The 12,641-nt window shown below is 55.5% G+C and overlaps 1 long non-coding RNA gene across 1 annotated transcript; it reads left to right on the top strand.

The window, feature by feature from the left end:
* The first annotated feature begins 248 nt into the window (after positions 1-248).
* LOC135323753 (uncharacterized) lies at positions 249-3,677 on the top strand. Its single transcript, XR_010385273.1, has 2 exons — positions 249-1,319; positions 1,740-3,677. It is a non-coding gene; the product is annotated as an uncharacterized LOC135323753 (long non-coding RNA).
* Positions 3,678-12,641: the final 8,964 nt, after the last annotated feature.

Here is a 12,641-nt window from a genome sequence, read left to right on the forward strand (position 1 = left end):
GCTTGTCTGGCCTCCCAACTTCAGAGCCACCACCTCCTGCATAAGCGATGTGGAGAGTCTGGCCACCTGCTCCGTCTTCCACCTGTTGTGGGCACCGCAGAGGTTTGGCCACAGTGGGGGCAGGGACACCGGCATCCTCTGGGGCTGGCGCCATGCCCAGCAGCTGTGGCCACCTAAGCGATATTTTCATGTGGCTCACAGACCTGGGGAGTTTCATCTGGCAAGGGATGTCAAGGAGAACAAGAAGGGCTTCTTTAAATACATCGGTAACAAAAGGAAAAGTAGGGAGAAATGTGGGCCTGCTGCTGAATGGGGAAGGGGCCTTCAGGACAGAGAATACAGAAAAGGCCGAGGTACTGAATGCCTTCCTTGCTTCAGTCTTTAACATTATGCACAGGCCAAGAAACCAAAACAACAAAGCTGTGCAATGCAGACCTACACAGAAACAGTGTACAGGGACACCGGGGAAAAAGACATGACCCCTGATGTGATCATGCAGCCCTTGGCCTCATGCTAGTGCAGAGCTGACCCCACAACACAGCGCTACTGCTCTGTTAAGGCACTACTGACATGCCCCAGATGAGCACAGTGTCCCTGTGGAGATGGTGACCCCCACACTGTCCCTTCAGAGGCATCCCCTCATGACCCTTTAGGACTCACAGCTGGAAACAGAGATGAGATGATCCCGGCCTCTGCTCCTCCTGGCATCTCTCCTGCCCCACAGCCTCACTCTTCAGTGCCGTCCGTAGCTCTAGCAGCAGTGTTTCTTCCAAACGCTCCCCTCTGGCCCCAGTCTCACCCAGGCCCTTTCTGCAGTTTCTCTCTTCCTCCCATCGCTAACTCCTCCCTCCATCCCTCTCTCTCTACACCTCTTTTTGCTGAAATCCCACAGAAAATTAATGGGGATGGGGGAGGGGGGGATGACTAGGACAGGAGATAGCACACACTCTCACCGCCCTCAGCTCTCCCTATGCCTCCTGAGGGAAAAGTTGACCAGGAAAACCTCAGGCAGAGAAGGCCCTGAGGGCCTCTGCCCTTTCCGTGGGGTTCAGTATACTGAATTATTAACAGATTTTGCCTTTCCATTTTTCATTTCTCTGCAGCAAAAATTAGTGCACTCAACTTTACACACTGCATTTATGAGGCATCATCTCCTCTCTGAAGTCTGGTTTCAAAGCTAGAAGTTGTGAATGAATACCTTCCTTTTGGAAAAGCTCTGAAGCAGGGAGTGTTTGAGGTAGATTAATGCATGGGAGAGGAAGAGCTGCAAGTCACTGAACACTCTCAGGGTGGGAGAAATCTTCACAGCCCTTGACACGGTAAGATCTCTGGCTGCAGGGAAATGCTACTGAGGCTCCTGGAGGGATTTTCTAAACCCATTCCATCCCATGAATGATAGGATTTTTAGCTTCTCTCTCCTGGCTTCTCAGTGGAGAGGAGGAGGAGGAGTTGCTTCAGAGCAGGGATTCCCTGCCGCAGCTTCTCAGGGACAGGACAGGCTGTTGCCTTCTCCCAGGGAAGCTGCAGGGGTGAGAAGCTGGGGTGTGCACCTGGGTCATATATTTGCCATCAGACTCCTCCACTGAAGATCGTTTTCTAGAGAAAATGGGTAAAGTAGAAGGTAAAGAAGGTACGAAGGTAAAGCAGAAAGGAAACGTGGGGGGTTCTATGAGAAACAGAATGAGTTGGGCTCACAGAAGCCTGATCTAACTTGTCACTGTCTTTTCCTCCTTGGACAGTCTCTCAAGTCCAGAGGAAGCAAATGTCCAACAGCAGCTCCTTCAATGAGTTCCTCCTCCTGGCCTTCGCGGACATGCGGGAGCTGCAGCTCTTGCACTTCTCACTCTTCCCAGGCATCTACCTGGCTGCCCTCCTGGGAAATGGACTCATCATCACAGCCGTAGCCTGAGACCACCGCCTCCACTCCCTATGTACTTCTTCCTCCTCAATCTATCCCTCCTTGATCTTGGCTCCATCTCTACTACTGTCAGTGGGGATGTATGGAGCGCTGCCTGAGGAGAGGTGAGGGCTTAGCTGAGAGCAGGATTAGTAGACAGACCAGCATGGGTGACATTGTAGTGGGTGTCTGCTGTTGACCACCTGGTCAGGAAGAAGAAGTAGCCGAGGCCTTCTTCAGAGAATTGGAAGAAGCTTCCTGTTTGCAAGCCCCGGTCCTCATGGGGACTTCAAGCCCCCTGATATATGCTGGAGACACCCCACAGCAGGGCACAAGCAATCCAGGAGGTTTCTGGAGTGCACTGATGACAACTTCCTAACACAGGTGATGGAGGAGCCAGTGAGGAGAGGTGCTCTGTTGGACCTCATACTTACAACAAAGGAAGAGCCGATTGGAGATGTGAAATTCAGGGGCAGTCTTGGCTGCAGCACCCATGAGATGGTGGAGTTCAGGGTCCTGTGAGGAGGAAGCAGGGCAAAAAGCAGGATCACCACCCTGGACTTCAGGAGAGCAGACTTCAGCCTGTTCAGGGAGCTGCTTTGGAGAATCTCTGGGAATACAGGAGGGAGGAGGGGTCCAAGAGCATCTACCGATATTCAAGGATCACCTCCTCCAGGCTCAAGCATGGTCTAGCCCAACAAGCAGGAAATCTAGCAAAGGCTTGATCGAGAAAGTACTTGAAAAGAACGGCTTAGAGCTGAACAGAAGATCGAACTCTTCTCCATGGCAATATTGATAATTTTTATATATGTAGAGTTACTGAAACAGTTTGTTTAAAGAGTAAGCTTCTCTTTTGTTACCTTTTCTTCACATGCTAATGGTCACCTGAAACTGTCAGTGTTTACATGGCTCAAGATTACCAGTGAACCTTTTTATCTTGTGCTAAAATGGGAAAGTAAGATTTATTTAAAGTGACTTTGGCCTGGAACATTTATGATGAAGCCTGTACCTCATGCTACCCTGATTATTCTATTGAAATTTGTTATGAGGGCCTGGTGGTCTTCTAATGAGAACAGGTTATTCTTCATTGTCATGCTTTTGACTTCAAGAGAAGCACAGCAGATATGAATAAATCTCCAGCTTGTTCAGCAGTTTGAACTTCCTACCTGATATTTCAGGCACTCTGCAGTTTATGCATCAGAGGGTTTTTTTCCATTTTAGAACTTGCTGTCCTACAGTGAGTCATCAAGCTCTAATGCCTTCCTCAGTGAACAAAGAAACTGTGTCTGGCAGAAGACAGGGCTGTGACTGAGGACATGATGGAAAGAGGAAGTTTTGCATTAGTTTTGTCACTTTGGTGTGTCTCCCTTGGGACACTATTGTCCTTTACCCGTGTACCTAGTTCATCAGATTTTAAGATGAAACAATTCTGCCAAATGGAGTTGTCTCTTTGTGCTAGCACAGATGTCTGCTCTGGAGCTTTCTTCTAGGCTCTAAGGAGACAAGAGATGTGCTAGGGACATGCAGCGTTATAGGGAACACATTCTCATGATTCATTTATTTTACCTTCATATGAGCCATAGTTTCTGGTACTGGGAATCATGCCAGGGCTGCTAGGGAAGACACCAATCCTAGACAAAGGTGCAAAGGCCTGAAGAGGTTGCTTTTTAGGGATTTAATCTCTTTGGAGGCTTACATGCTCACATTTCTATTCATTCCTGGTTCTGAAACAACTTTTCAAATGAGCTTAATGGTCAGATGATAAAGTATTTGAATAGTTTTTCTTCCTATTGTGAAATGTTTTTTTCTCCAGCTGTCATGAACAGAATTTAAGACTGAAGTTACCACCCTTGGGTGGTTTCTGAAGTTATGTTTCAATATTTAACATCTGTGAAATGCTCTGTCCATGCTCTGCGATGCAAACATGGTCAGCAAGGAAGCATCTTTGGCTTGATATGAACTCACTAAGCATGTCTGCCTGAGCCTTGCACAGCTCCGTTTTGCTGTGAACATCCTGACTTTCTTGTAAGAGGGGTCTGTGGAAGTGAACTTCATATTAGCTCTCTGGCATTGACTGCTATGGTGCTAATTATGGGAGAGAGTCAGCTGCTGCTGCCAACTATAAATGCTCCCTGCTATAACCAATGAAGATCTGATTAGGCATTGAGATAGCCCTAGATAAATATGCAGGACCATCAGGGAAAGAGTACTGTGACAACTCCCAGAGAGATTATTTAGAATACTGTCTAAAAGTGACAGAAAGACTTTTTTCCACTACTGAACAGATTTCTTTCTCTCTCTCCTGTAAGTGGTTTGTGTCTCGACCCCTTCCCCTCAAACTTGTTTCCAGCTTGACTTGATTAAAGTCAAACTGGGCTTGGAGCATTTGGTTATGACAGATCCCTGGGCAGTGCCGTGTGAGAGCTGGTGGGTATTTGAGGCACCTCAGCAGAGCAGGCAGATGCAGTGCAGCACTGAAGTCGGCCTGCTCTGCTCTCCAGTGGCAGCGGCAGCTGTAGGCTGGGTGAAACTCATGGCAGTGCCCCAGGTGACCCTGCAGGGCCCGTTGGTTTTTTTTTTTTCTTTCTTTCTTCTTGTTTTCTTTCGATGCTGTGTGGCATTGGAGGTGCCCTGTATGTCCCACTCAACTGACCCTGCAGGGTGGGTGCATTCCCAGTCCCCTGTCCCATCGCCGTGTCCCGGTGGGCAGTGGCGTGCCAGAGAGGGTCTGTGAGGCACCAGCCGGGCGGTAGAAAAGGTGCTGCTGATGCAAAGAGAAGGGACCTCTTCATCAGCAAATCAGAGCTGAAGTGGAAGTGGCCTCAGCTGGAAGCAGTGCCTCCGTGCACAAGAGAGGTGAGGGCAGGGAGGTGCCATCCAATGCAAGGGCCCCGTACCAAGGCACGAGTGCTGCTCCAGCCCCCGTGGGCCCCACTGCCTGGTAGACCTGCCCTCTCCTGCCCAGGAGCCATGGAGACCCCCAGCCTCAGACACAGACCCGGTGCTTGGAAAGTCCCTTTAAAACCCCACTGGAATTGTTTTGGTGACCTAGACAGGTTTTTCTGCCAAAGAGAAGAGCAACTGCTGCCCCTTCCCCACACTCTGAATACACATGATCTGAATTGAGGAGCTGGTTGGGGGGAGGGGGGCGGTTGCTGGCGGTTGTCTGTGTTTTTCAAAAAACATCACTTGGCAAGCATCTGGGCCTGTATTTGACAGCAGTGGAAAAAAATCAAGCACCTGCTTAGGCAATGCCGCCTGTGCCCAGACGGACGCGGCGGCTTAGATCTCAGAAGACAACGCTCCAGCAGCATTGCCTGCCGTGCTGGCTCCAGGGAAAGAGCTGCCGTTGGCTCCAAAGCTCCCTTCCTGTAGAGGATCCTGGAAGAGACGCATGCGTGTGAAGCTTGTGCCGTGCAAGCTGGAGCAATGGGCGTCAGGAGCGAGGGCATTAGCTGGGAGGCTGATGCTGAGAAGTCACAGTCAGCAGGAGAAGTGAGGGAGATGCTCGGACTCTTGAACAGTCAGTGGGGAAAAGAACATGCAGGGAGCACATCGCAGAGGACTGTGCTGCACACCACTCCTGCTGCCTTTCCCAGGCAGAACTCTCGGCACCCTGTGCTGCTCATGCCCCTGTCGCTCCCTGGCTCCCTCTCAGCCACTGGGGCTGCTACCGGTACCAACTTGCATGTCAGCGGAGAACACGCCTCACTGTGTGGCACAGCCCCTCTGGCTGCCTGCCCAAGGGTCTTCCAACAGAGCTGCTGCCCACAGCCAGAGAGCCCCCAGGGAGGGCCTCCCCCCGGCCCCTCATCCCCACTGAGAGCTTGTCTGGCCTCCCAACTTCAGAGCCACCACCTCCTGCATAAGCGATGCGGACAGTCTGGCCACCTGCTCCGTCTTCCACCTTCCCACCGGAAAGGGCTGCCGTGCTCTAGACATCCTCTTCTGCAGACATCAGGTCCCGGAAAAGACAGAGAAGGAAAGCTTATGACAGCATCACGGAGCGGGCCCTGAGAGCCAGGCTGCATTGCAAACTCTACGCGCACCTTCTGGCCTGCCCTACAAACAAGCCCGCACTGGGCCCAGTGCAGTCCTAGCAGGAGGGCACAGTCCCCCAACCCTGCTCAACGAGGTGGGCAGGGGCAGGGAGGTCTGCAGGGCCAGCGGGTTGCCTGGCACAGGGTCTCTGCAGGCTCCCAGCACTCCTGCTGGGAGTGCTTTGTCAGGCCAGTCTGGGTGGCTCCACACACCCCTGCTGGCTCCCTGGGGCTGCTCTGTCCTGCAGACCCTGCTCCCAGGGCTCGGCCCTCACAGAGCTGTCTTGCCCACTCGGGCCCTTTCACAGCCACTTAGCCATGTGGCTCTTTGGCTTGGGAAGGTCCCTGCTGCCCACTCTCCCCAGCTCACAGCCCTCCGTGCTGAAATGTGAGCATGTCCACAGCACTCAGGAGCCCCTTGGGCAAGACTTGCCAGAGCAGAAGCTGCAGCTGGAAGAGATGAGGTTCCCAGCTCCAGCAAGCTGGCTGCCCGCTGTGGGTGCTGGGTCCGGAGGCAGCTTAGCAGGACAAAGCTGCTCCTGCCTGAATAAAATCTGTATTTAAACCTAATCATGGGCATTACGTGTACTGACTTTATCAGTCTCTGGGGCACAGGGCAAAAAAAGGAACTTGCCCAGACTGGCTGGCAGAAACTCCATCCCCGGTGAGAAGGCTGATTATTGGAGCTTGCACCCCTTGCAGAGTTAGGAGCCTGGTGCATGGGTAATAGCAGCTCCTAGTCCAGCTGCTCCTTGTGGCTTTTGGAAAACATCATTGCTACGCTTCTCTCTTCGCCTGTGTGCAATGCATCGAGTTCTCCTTCCCCCAAAAGGCTTTTTTCTCTGCTGGGCAATTAAAAGTCAAGGCGTGTAGCAAGGGTGGAGAGAGGTCCTAAAGACAGCACATTGTTACCAGCAGCAGCAGAGGCTGGTCCCTGTGCAGCAGCTCTGTTGCCCTGGCCCTCTCCCTGGGCACTGAAGGGCCGTGGGCATCTGCCTGAGGCAGCAGGAATTGAAGCCCCTCTCCTGCAGGTGAGGGGTGCCAGGGAAGAAGTGCCACAGCCCTCTGTCCTCCTTGCAGTCCCTAGGCACCACGGACAGCACGCTGCAGGTGGTGGCCCTCACACATCCCACCTCGCGCCTCCTGGAGCTGCCAAACAACTTGCAGGTCTGGCGTTTGCCAAGAGTGGGGTTCACAGGGTCAGGTCTTCCCCCGCAGTGGGAAGTGCTTCTCTCGAGTGGACACCACTGCCTAGCATAAGGCGCAGAGACCCTGCTGTGAGGAGCGGTGTACTGTGCAGCAGTGTTGGGCTGCAGTGGGGCCAGAGCTGGGCCATAGGCACAACTATGTGGCCCCTGGTGGGACGGGTCCAGGACTGCCACCTGCCCAGGAGCCCGAGGCCAGGAGCGCTCAGGGATGTGATGAGGTTGTCCCACTGCCCAGCTCCCACAAAGGTGTTTGCTGCAGCCGTGCTGACCAGTGTCCACCAGCTGGGAGACCCTGACAAGCGCCTGCTGGCTCCACCACTGGGGCCTGGCAAGTGGCAGGGGGGTCTCCGCAGCCCTCAGCATTGACCCCCAGCTCCCACACTGCTGGGATGGCTCCATTGCCAGCTGAAAGTGGCTTTGGGAAAGCAGCCCTTACAGCGCTAGGAGACCTCATTCCCACCCAGCAAGCCCAACCCCGAGAATTTGTCTCTGCCGTCATGGTCATCAGTGCTAGGGTAAGTCCAACATATGACCACTCTTCCTCACTGCATCCCCGCTGCCCTCCCCAGCCCTGTCCCCCCATTCCGATCACAGCAGAACCAGTGTTGCCATGGGAACACAGATGCTTCCAAGGGCTCAGTCCCAACAGCAACTCCACCACTGGCCGCAGGGAGACAAGGGCAGGTGTGGAGCAGGGCCGGCCAGTACCAGGGGCCAGCTTGGGAGAGGACGCGGGGGAGCTGGGGTGGTACAGGAGGGCCTGAGTGATGGCTGAGCAGGGATGGCCCAAACCCACTGCAGGCCAGGGCGGGGGGCGGGGTCAGATCACATCTGAGCTTTCTGTTCTCCGGTTTTCACTTTTCTCCCGCCCTGGGAAATGGGCTGCTGATGGGAAAGAGGCTGCTGCGGGCAGGCATAGCAATGCCTGCACTGTGCACCTCCTGCTCCGGGGAGAGAGAAGGGAAAGAGCCCTGGGGCCAGAGCCCACTGGCTTCAAGACCTTCCCTGCAAATGCCTCCTTATCTCTTTCAGGCTCTTGGGATGGACGGCGTGGTTGTCTTTGGCAACCCTCAGCCAATGGAGTGGCAGAGCTATGGCTGCACTGGCCAGGTATTTTCCCCAGCTGCCTGGCTGGGGACAGACGGGGGCTTGGTTTTCTGAGAGCAGCCAGAGAGGATCCTGGCAGAGGTGTCAGGGAGGAATCCCAGGCATGGGCGCTGGGGAAAAGCTGCCCAACATGCAGGAGCAGCAAAGCCCTTGGGAGCTTGCTGACTGAGTAGCTCTCCCTGGCCATAAGCTCAGCTTTGCACAAGAAGCCTCTGGCACCGCAAGACTGACAGCAGCGCTTGCAGGAAAGAGTCTGAGAAGTGGGGAAAGGGGCTCTCTACAAGGGGATGCCCCCAACCCATGGCTTTTGTACTGAGACTTGATAGGCCTACACAGTTTGGCCAAGAGGCATCCTCATGGCCCTCAGATGCTTTTGGTTGTTGATCAGTGATCAGCCTCCTCAGGTACTTGAGGACTGGGGGCAAGTGGGACAGCTCCTACAGCTGCAGCGGGGAAGGTGGAGACACCCGCCTGGGGCCAGGGCCCTGACACCTGCCAGGCCCCCTCCCAGCTGCAGGGAAGCAATCGCAGGACCAAGCAAACCCCAGCAAACAACCATCCACACGTCCCTTGCAGCTAGTGACACAGGCAAACTCTTCAGGGTAGTTCCTAGTGGAAACCTTTCCCACAGCCTTCTCCTGCCCTGGAAAACTGACTGCTGGTAGCGGGGTGCCCGCTGTGGGCCGGCAATAGCAATGCCTGCACTGTGCACCACCTGCCCCAGGGAGGAGGAGGGAAAGAGACCCCGGGGCCAGAGCCTGCTGGCTTTATGGCCTTCCTTGTAAATGCCTCCTTCTTTGTTTCAGGCTCTGGGGATAGACGTCCTGGCTGGCTGCAGCCAGCCTGAGCCCATGGAGTGGCAGAGCTATGACTGCACTGGCCAGGTATTTCCCCCTGCTCCCAGTGGGATGGGGAAAGATGGGGGCTTCCCCCTTCCCACTCTCATTGCTCCTGGGGTGGTTTCCATGAGCAGCCAGAGGGGATCCTGGCAGAGGTGCCAGGGAGGTTTCCCGCCCATGGGTGTTTAGGCAAAGCTGGACGAGTGCGCAGGAGCAGCGAAGCCCTCGGCAGCTGGCTGGCTGAGCACCTCACCATGGCTGTGGGCTGTGGTCTGCACAGGAAGCCTCTGGCACTGTGGGACTGACAGCAGCTCTTGTAGGAAGGAGTCTGGGAAGCCAGGAGAAAGGGCGGTGGTACTGAAGGATACCCTGACCCCCAGCTGTGGCACTGAGACTCAATGACTGACAGGGGTGTTGTTAGAGGGAACGCTTCCTGTGCCCAGGTGCTTGGGGATAAGAAGTCAGCAATGCTTATGGGAGTCCATCAGGGCTGTGCCCTCCCAGCTGAGCCATAAGACCTCAGATGCTTGCCACTCTTGGAGAGGAGCTGGCCTTTCAGAAGACTGGGGGCAAGTGGGACAGCTCCTACAGCTGCAGCGGGGAAGGTGGAGACACCCGCCTGGGGCTAGGGCCCTGATGCCTCCCAGGCCCCCTCCCAGCTGCAGGGAAGCAATCGCAGGACCAAGCAAACCCCAGCGAACAACCACCTACATGTCCCTTGCAGCTAGTGACTCAGGCAAACTCTTCAGGGTAGTTCCTCGTGGAAACCTTTCCCATGCCTTCTGTGTCCACAGTCTTCTCCAGGCCTGCTGGTGGGAGAGAGCCCACTCCAGGCAGACAGCAATGCCTGCGCTGTGCACTGGGACAGAGAGGGAAAGAAGCCCTGGAGACAGAGGCCACTGGCTTTGTGGCTTTCCATGAAAATGTCTCCTTCTCTGTTTCAGGCTCTGGGGACCGACAGCCTGGCTGGCTGCAGCCAGCCTGAGCCCATGGAGTGGCAGAGCTATGGCAGCAGTGGCCAGGTACTCCTGCCGCAGCCAGCTGGACAGCCACAGATCGGGGCTTGGCCCTTCCTGTTCCTCCCAAGCATGTCATTTGAGGCAGGCCTGGAAGAATAGGCCAGGAGGCCTCCTCATGACACTGTGATGCCTTTGCCTGTAGATAACCAATCAGCCTCCTGCTGCAATCACTTCCTGGGCAGGAGCACTTGGGAACAAGCTCTCAGCAGTGCTTGCGGGTGTCCCTCATTGCTGTGACCTCCGGGGTGGGCAAAAAGGCCACAAGCACTAGCCACTCTCTTGGAGAGGAGCTGGCTGCTCAGAGGATTCAAGGGCAAGGGGCAGAGCTCCCATGGCTGGAGAGCTGAAGGTGCTGAAACGTGCCTGGGACAAGGGCCCTGCCACCTCCCAGCCCCTCTCCCAGCTGCAGGGAAGCAACTGAAGCAACTCATCGGCTGCCACACAGGACCCGGCTGTGGGCCAACAATAGCCGCGCCTGTGCTGTGCACCACTTGCCCTGGGTGGGGAGAGGAAAAGAGGCCCCGGGGCCAGAGGCCACTGGCTTTGTGGCTCTCTGTGCAAATGTCATCTTTTCTCTTTCAGGCTCTGGGGACCGATGGCCTGGCTGGCTGCAGCCAGCCTGAACCCATGGAGTGGCAGAGCTATGACTGCACTGGCCAGGTATTCCCCCTAGCTGGCTGGCCAGGGGCAGATGGGGGCTTCCCCCTTCCCAGTCCCATTGCTCCTGGGGCGGTTTCCAGAGCAGCCAGAGGGAATCCTGGCAGAGGTGTCAGGGAGGTCTCCCAGGCAGGGGGCAAAGCTGCCCAACGCGTAGGAGTGGCGAAGCCCTTGGTAGTTGGCTAGCTGAGTACCTCTCCCTGGCCATTGGCTCAGGTTTCCACGAGAAGCCTCTGGCACTGTGGAAGCAGGCTTCCAGCAGCTCTTGCAGGAAAGAGTCTGGGAAGCAGGGAAAGAGGCGCTGTTAAATGGGGCGCCCCCAAGCCAATCCTTTTCACTGCAAATGCTTTCTTTCCTGTTGCAGGCCACAATGTCCTTCACGCTGGCTGCTGCAAGGAAGTGCTGGCCTTCCCAAGGCATCCATCCATAGCTGTTTCTTCAGTTATGCAGTTACAGTTGTTTTTGTGAAGACCATGTATTTTTTTAAATATAGTTTTATGTGTAGTTCTTTAAGTGTTGTATGTTGTTTTGAAGTGAGCTCACAGTCCGTATGTTTTTTTGTGACTGAAATACGTCCCTTGAGCTTTGCTAAATTGCCCCATCATTTAAACCATCCTTTCAGATACCACGTGCCAGTTAGGTCCAGACACAAGGTATCTGGAGAACTTCACACTCATTTCCTAGGGCTGCGGTCTGGCTTTCCCATCCCTTGCCGGATCCGGGTTTCTCCCTCTCCTTCCTCCCGACTGCTGGTGGGTCTCGCTGGCTCTCCAGCCCGCGCCTCATTCCTGAGCCACCTCTGATTTCCTCTCCCAAAGAGCTTGAGGAAGGGACGAGCTCACAACTGCATCCAAACGCTGGGCAAGGGGAGCTGGGGGTTGCGAAGAGGCAGCCCCTGTCCTGAGAGCTGTTGGGGGAAGGCAGGTTCGGGGAAGGGCGAGAAGATGAGGAGCTGCTAGCCAGGTCTGAGTTTCCCCCCATGAACTACCCTCCCCAGGGCCAGGGGGAACCTTCCATCTCTCCAAGGGGCCAGGCAGGAGAAATGTCTCTGCAAGACCATCACAGCTGCACAGGCTGCAATGAGCTGGGCAGGTCTGAAGTGCCTTTCTGCCTCCTCCTCACGCTGGGCAGGGGCACGGGCACAGGCTGCAGCCTATGGGGCTTGCTTTGGGGAGCTCTCAGGACAGGGCAGTATGTCACCTCCCCAGGGCTGCAAGCCCTGACTGTGGGAGTCTGGCAGGATCCCGGACAGATGCAACCCAGACATGCTCCCCCCGCCCCATCTGCCCAGAGCCCTCTGCCTCCTGGGTCAGCGTGGGGAGCAGATGGCAGGTGGACGGAGGGGCCCAGCGTGCCAGCAGGTGGAGGGACCCTGCCAGCTCCCGCAGCACAGCCCGCTGCTGAGGCCACATCACAGCCAGCCAGCTCTGGGATGAGAAACGTCCCTGCTCCTTCCCGGGACACAGAGACAGACACGCAGCACAAGAGGCTCCCCGGGCCGGTAAGCCCTGAACCAGAGGGGAGCGGGAGGGGGATCCTTGGCCCTCCCTTTCCTGGCCCGTGTCTCTGCCCACCTCCACCCAATCCCAACCTGCCCCCCACACCCAGTAAATACCCTGCCCCCAATTACTTTTTCCACACTGGCCCCAGCTCTGCTACATCCATACCCAAACTGGGTATTTCCGATACAGTTCCCTAGGCAGCCTCAGCCGCCTAGGGGATTTCTCCCATGTCCTCTTTGAGTTTTTCACAGACTTTGGCACCACTTGGAGACATTCCTGGTGGATTCACCTCCTTGCGCAGGAGGCAGTGGGATGCGGGCAGCGCCCCAAAACGCCCAGGCTGGCTCCCCTGCCTGCTGTGGAGCCAAACCT

The sequence above is a fragment of the Dromaius novaehollandiae genome, chromosome 27 (assembly GCF_036370855.1).
Source record: "Dromaius novaehollandiae isolate bDroNov1 chromosome 27, bDroNov1.hap1, whole genome shotgun sequence".
Classification (NCBI taxonomy): Eukaryota; Metazoa; Chordata; class Aves; order Casuariiformes; family Dromaiidae; genus Dromaius; species Dromaius novaehollandiae.